At 41.0% G+C, this 7,237-nt stretch overlaps 1 long non-coding RNA gene across 1 annotated transcript in view; it reads left to right on the top strand.

Annotated features, from left to right (window-relative positions):
* The first annotated feature begins 291 nt into the window (after positions 1-291).
* LOC112988176 (uncharacterized) overlaps positions 292-7,237 on the top strand; it is a 154,804-nt gene continuing 147,858 nt past the window's right edge. The window contains exon 1 of the long non-coding RNA XR_010388113.1: positions 292-384. This is a non-coding gene — a long non-coding RNA (uncharacterized LOC112988176). The remainder of the gene's footprint in view (positions 385-7,237) is intronic.

Below are 7,237 nucleotides of genomic sequence, written 5' to 3'. Positions count from 1 at the left end.
AGACGGACTGGTTCCCTGAATGAGGCTGGGAATTCAACCTGAACTTCCTTTGGTATGGTGGCATAATATTAACAGCTGACTTTGGAGCCCAGGTAGCCCTTGCACTTCATGGCTGAGTTCACTGAGGAATAAGGGACCAAAATTAGGGGAACTTCTCAATTAAATGGAATGAAAGATGTGGTAACAAAATACATTGTCTTTTTAGTCATTAAAAAGAAGGATTTTTCTACATGGGATAGTAAAACCTCACTGGGGCTTACCTGAAGGATGCTTTTCATTTATGTCCATGCAGATCTGTGGTCAGAGCCCAGTGGAACTTGGACTTCCCCTAAAACTGTGTGCGAAGTTGCTGTGGAGTCTGCCCTACCCCTAAGTTTATATAAGGTATGTAGCTGGGTATGAGGAAGGTGGGACTGCCCTCCCCATATAGGAGCACTCCTGTGATCTGACTGAGCAATCATTTGTTGACTCAAGGTAGGTGAGCCTTAGAGAGGAGAACATGCAAAGAGGCAAATCTAAATGCAAATTTTGATTTGAGGGCATAGTCTAACACTGGTGAAGATTTATATGGATGACAGGGATGACCTGATATCAAAAAAGGGAAAACGGGAACAAGCCAGTTCCTTTCTGGTGAAAATTGCTTAACATAGATCTGTGGTTTTAAGTAAACATGCATGTTAAAAGAATGCTGACCTTTAAAAACATAGTTTTCAATAAATTGCTATTGTTGCTGTTTCAAGCATATGGACTTAAAAGCAGCACAAAATACTGTAAGCCTAAGAGATAGGGAATGTACCATGGAAAGAAACAGAACCCTGGCAAAATAAAGTGATTTTTCTTGAATGGGGTGCTCTCCATTTAAAGTCAACTCAGCATAGTTCCTTCTGAAGTACAGGGATATTACATACCTCTCAAAGAGAATTGCATGATAAACTGGTGATTTGAATGGAAATCACTGTATATTGCTTTAAAACAAAAAAAAGTTTTTATAAGATTCTTGAACCCAAGTTACATATTGTAGATCAATTATTTAGGAATGTAATGAAATCAATTCTCCTTTGAGCTAATGAACATCTGGAAATACAGAGCTGCCCTCTAGTGGCAAAATGGAAGTATGAAGTGTATTTGTCTCCATTGCTTTACTTTGGTTGAAAAGCAGAATGTTTACTGGAAGGCAAACAAAAATGTGCAGTTTTTTTAAAGGTATTCTTTAATTACAGTTCAAATATCAGACAAGATGAAATGTTAGACATAGAACACAGGCATAATGTTCTCTGGGGAGACTGTTTTTTCACAATTCTCATACCATTTGATATAGAGAAGAGCTCTATAAACTGTATCCAGAGCTTGTTCCAAAAATTCTCAATGTTTTAAGGAAGTTGGCTTTTGGCATTTTAGTTCAGGTCATTTTAGGAAGAGGGATCATCTCTGAAACTGTGCTGTATCTTCAGAGCTGAACTTTCCCTAGTCTGCAATTGTTGAAATTGATGGCTTTTTCTTAAGTTGTTCTGTGCTAGTTGGAAAATTTCTTTCTTGTATGGCTAGATTAATCCACTTCTAGTTTGTGTGGTCTTCTGTTCTAGTTCATGAAGAAGGGAATTGTCATGGATCAAACGAGCCAAAATTATGGATCCTCTGAACAGACTCAGCTTAAAAAAGGAAGACAATGTCTCTGTGGAGAATGCCAGCATATTATAGTGTAATATATGCAATTAAACTAACTTTCCTTCTGTTTAAGCTGGGTTAATACCTCCCCCCCCCCACCCCCCCATTTCGGTCAATTTACTTATGTAAAATTGGCATAAATGAGAAAAGAATTGGAGTAAATTATATAAATAATGTAATAAGCTATTACATACAAACATTATGCCCTTTTTGAGGCTTTATTTGTTGCTTTCTCAAAGCAATTAGCTAATTCTCTGTGATGTGGTTATTTGGAAAAGTACATGAGTTTCTGTAATCACCACAAAAGTATCATTCTATGTGATGTTAGGAAGAGCTAGACTGGTTAGTGAAGATTAAAGTTTTCTGTGCTGGTGCAGTATTTTCTGAAGCTGCTGCAGTATGTTCATTTCTTGTGGTAAATGTGTTGCAGTTTGGTTAAACAGAAAGTTGAGTAGGACGAATGATTCAGGGAAAAAATCTGAACCCTTCCAGCTTGGCAAGATCATGAATTCTAAATTCAGTAATTTGTCTTAAGGTTCAGGTTCTAGGAATGACAGACTGTTTCAGGATCCCAAAGGGTACACCTCAAGGGAACTGGGGAGTGGCTGCATTGTTCCTGTGTACTTTTTTGAGATGACAGTGGATATGTGTGTGGGGAATGAGCGAGGCAAAAAAGAGAAGGGTTTGTAAGGCACTTGTGAAAAAGTTTCTTTAATATCAGTGTGGAGAAAAGAAGAAGTAAAGAGAATATTGATTGCACACAGTGTTAATCAATGCTTACTGCCTGTGCTGAATCTTCAAAAGATTAAAATGAGAGGGAAGACATCTGCCCAGGGAAGTCAACGTAATAAGCAGAGTCTGAGGAGTGTTGATGAATCAGATTTTCCTTTATCTGCACTTATCAGGTACATCTCCCTCCTATTTATTTTTCTTACATCTTTTGTTTCTCTTGATAAATGTGATGCTTCTAGAAGGCAAAAATTAATCTCTTGGGGTGCAGAAGTGCTGCAACTATGAACAGAACTATGACACATTACACATGCTGGAGGATGTGTGTACATGTGCATATATACACACACACATGCACAGAGCAGATGCAGTTGTGTTAGGGACTTTCCAGTAGCACCTCTATATTTGTCTCCGTGGGTTCTGTGGAGGCTTCTCTGTGCTAAGCTAGGCAAAGAAGGTTTGGAGAAAGCTGAAAGAACAGGAAGATCAATGGGGCTGCCTTCTGTGTGCACCCCTTCTTAAATGATGTGAACCAGAATTACCAAAGATGATGGTGTGCTACAGTTTCTCTCTGGGATTAGGAGCTAGAGAGACTCAATTTTAACATCAGTCTAACTTAGCTGCATAACTGGCAAGTCAGAAGTAGGTCATGTAGGGCCACAGAGTCAAAGACATCTTTCCAGACAGTCCTGACCTTCTGTAAATTCCTGTAAGTGAGGCAAAATCTTCTCTTTATCAGAAAAGATCAAGGAGTAAATACTGTTTTCTTAACTCTTTCCTATCTGTCTCATCACCTATGCCCAGTACCCTCTCCAGGGATCAGTACTCTCTCACTGTTACTGCAGTTCAGCACCTCTCATTGATGAGGGATGAGGGGTTTGTTTGGGATATCTTACACAAAGGAAAACAGGTGCCAGAGGAGCAAGTGACTGCTTTGTGCTTAGGAACGTCTTTACCTTTCATCACAGCTTCCAGAACTACTCTGAGGCTGGAACCCAAAGTATTTGCTTGCTCCTCTGGTGCCAGTTTTATTCGATGAGAGATACTTGATAGAGATTATAATCTTCACCAGAATACCTGTGGAGGTTAATTTACATGAGAACAACATTTACAGTATCCTTCAGGCATATGGTAGAAGCTGCAGCCGTGGAGATCTCTAGGGAAGTTCATGTTTTCCTGTAGGTTCACAGCCAAGAATATAACTTGCCTTAGATTCCCAGCAAAGACACGTTCTTGTTCAGGCATTCAGTGGGGAGTGTAACCTTTGCAGTGGACCTCACTGTAGTTCCAACAGTAAAATCTGTAAGCTTCATGAACTATGGTTTGTTTTCTGAAAGGACTTGGCAACTTTCCATGAACACTAGGTATCTGTCTAACTGAATTTGCAAGTTCCTCCAGCTGCCCTGGGGAGCTTGCAAGTTCCTTGAACCTCATTCTTGTTGCCATGGAAGTTACAAGATGTGACTGCTTTGCCAGCAGAGCTGGTAAATTCCAAGAACACCAGATACTGGATTCACAGAAATTACAACCCTGCTGGCCACACTGGTCAAGCTGGAAATGTTTTTGAGTTTCGTGAGCCATAGCAGTTTCTACATGTAATTTACAAGTACCATTTGTGAATCTACGTAAAGGACCTTGGCACAAACAGCCAGAGTTTTTGGTGGTTATAGCCTCAGTCAGTACAGTGCATACAAAGAACCTGGAGAAGTTACAGATGGTTTTTCAGCAGAGCTTGTAAACCTAATGTAGACCTAGAGGTCTCTGGGCAGAGTCTTTACAAGATAGTCCAACCTGTTGCTTTACCAGAGGAGATACTACTCTCATGATCCTTAAAATTCAGGGATGAGATACAATCAATCATATACAATCAATCATATTATGAAATGACCTGGTACTTTCTGTGGAGTCTAAAATTAATGAGTCATGGGGATAATAAATTCTGCCTCTCAACTGGCAAGTTTGGAAGCCTGTCTGTAATGTCTTGATGTGAAGCAGGATTGGAAATACAGAAGTCTCAATCTCACTGAATGAGAATATGCATTCCAGGGGTCTTTAACAGAAAGATTTAGATGACAAAAGTGTCTATCTTTTGTTGGAAAGTTTTCCTCTGGTAAGAGACCAGACATGCTGTGTTCAGATGGCAAGGAGGGAGATTTTTAGTGTTAGAAAGTTAGAGTGAATTGAGTAAAAATTGGACCTTCCAGGGAAATTTTTTGCAATCTTACCCTAGTGTTTTGTCTCACAGAACTTAGAAGTTCCTTAAACACTTTCATATCAATTGTAATACTGCATTTGGAAAGAAATAATACTCCAGTTTTATTACCATAACTGACACCTGAAAAATCTCTAACAAAAAGAAGACAAAGATACTGAGCCTTTCTTATGAACAGCATGCTGTGTATTACAATGACAGTTTAGATCAGGGAATCCTATATATATTTGACATCTCTGAATCCTACCATTTCATGACATTTGGAGTCTGGACTTTGCAACTTTAATATTTTTTCGACATTATTTTTTGTGTGTGTACTTAAAGGTGTTCATATATAGTATAAACTGATACAAACCAGTACACACATACTGTACACAGGTACAGAAGAAATACAGCTGCCAGAATAGATTGGAAAATGATAGGAGAAAAAGAGCAGGTAGTGAAGATTGAGAGAAGTTTGTAGAAGGAGTAAGAAAATTTAATCAAAAAGACACATTATTTTATATCTGATAAAAACTTGCAGAGGCCAAGGCTCTCAACCCAGCCACCATCCCTTTCATGATACGGAATAAAATTCCTCACCCAGTTACTTAAAACAAAAAATGCTGTGAGGTGAGTCTCTCCATTTTTTCAATGCCTACTGTGCCAAAGAAAAATTGATGTCCTGTGTTATCAAACTTTATATCCTTTATATTACTAAATATTGCAAAGAGAATAAAATTATGTATCTGCAGGCTAGTTACATAAAAACTTCAACAAGAACAACGGCAAAATCTCTCCTTTAACTGAGAGAAAGGCTGCTTCTCCTCCTTCTCCCCAGTGCTCACTAGTACAGAAAACAAAGCTGTACGGGGATATGCTTGCACCCTGTCACTGTTCTGTAAAAGATGAGAGGCTTCTGTGCTGGGACAGTAGTCTTGATAACTCTGTCAAAATCAGGCTATAGCTAAATACATCAGTGTGAGTCTAAGTTTTCCGTCTATCCATTTTTAAACTTGCAGAATAGCTTCAGCTGTAATTTATCGTTTTTGTTTACACCTAGTTCCTACACCTAGAAAAATCTGCTTTCCTGTGTGAGGTTTTCCGAATCTGGTCACCATTGTCAGGTAGGATGTTTTGGGGGTATGTGTAATACAGTTCTGTCCTAATAAAAATAATGTTTTGTTGCTGGGGGAAGTGATGTGTGTGCGTGAGGCTTCCCTTCCTCCTTGCCTTGAACAGGTATGTCAAAAAAAGGGTTGAACTGTGGGACTTGCCATGTGTGCAAGTCTCGGTAAAATGCTTCTTAAGAAATAGGCTTGGAAGAGTATTGGTCAAAACTGAATACTACTAAAAGTGTTTCTAAAATGTATCTGAAGTATAGGCAATGCCAATGGCATTAAATCTGAACCGCACTTCTGAGAGGTACTGCATATGCCTGCGTTTATAAAAAATTATGCTAGAGACTGATTTTAAATGTTTAAACTCACAGAATCACAGAATGGTTGAGGTTGGAAGTGACCTCTGGAGATCATCTAGTCCAGCCCCACTGCTCAAGCAGGGTCATTGAGAGCACATTGCCCAGGACTGTGTCCAGGTGGGTTTTGAATATCTCCAAGGAAGGAGACTCTACAACCTCTCTGGGCAACCTGTTCCAGTGCTCAGTCACCCTCACAGTAAACATGATTTTCTATATATTCAGATAGAACTTCCTGTGTTTCAGTTTGTGCCCATTGCCTCTCATCCTGTCACTGGGCACCACTGAGAGGAGTCTGGCCCTGTCCTCTTTACACCCTCCCTTCAGATGCTCATACACACTGATAAGATCCCCCTTCAATCTTCTCTTCTCCAGGCTGAACAGTCCCAGCTCTCTCAGCCTTTCCTCATATGAGAGATGCTCCAGTCCCTTAATCATCATAGTGGCCCTTTGTTGGACTTGCTCCAGTGTTTCTCTTATATTAGGGAGCCCAGCACTGAACACAGCACTCCAGGTGTGGCCTCACCAGGGCTGAGTAGAGGGGGAGGATCACCTCCCTCAACCTGCTGGCAAAGCTCTTCCTAATGCAACCCAGGACACCATGGGCTTTCTTTGCCATGAGGGCACATTGCTGGCTCATGGTCAACTTGTTGTCCACCAGGACCCCCAGGTCCTTCTCTGCAGAGCTGCTTCCCAGCAGGCCAGCCCCCAGCCCATACTGGTGCATGGGGTTGTTCTTCCCAGGTGCAGGACTCTGCATTTGCCTTTGTTGACCTTCATGAGGTTCCTCTCTGCCCGTCTCTCCAGCCTATTGACGTCCCTCTGAATGGCAGCACAGCCCTCTGATGGACCAACCACTCCTCTCAGTTTTGTATCACCAGCAAACTTGCTGAGGATGCACTCTGTCCCCTCATCCAGGTCACTGGGGAATAATTTGAACAGGATTGGACCCAATATTGACCCCGGGGGACACCACTATCTACAGGCCTCCAACTAGACTTTGCACCACAGAGCACAACCCTCTGACCTCTGCCATACGGCCATTTCTCAATCCACCTCGCTTTCTGCTCATCTAACCCGTATTTCCTCAGCTTGCCTAGGAAGGTGTTATGGGAGACAGTATCAGAAGCCTTACTGAAGTCAAGGTAGACAACATCCACTGCTCTGCCCTCATC

This window comes from Dromaius novaehollandiae, chromosome 3 (assembly GCF_036370855.1).
Source record: "Dromaius novaehollandiae isolate bDroNov1 chromosome 3, bDroNov1.hap1, whole genome shotgun sequence".
NCBI lineage: Eukaryota > Metazoa > Chordata > Aves > Casuariiformes > Dromaiidae > Dromaius > Dromaius novaehollandiae.
This window is presented reverse-complemented; position numbering and strand designations above follow the sequence as displayed.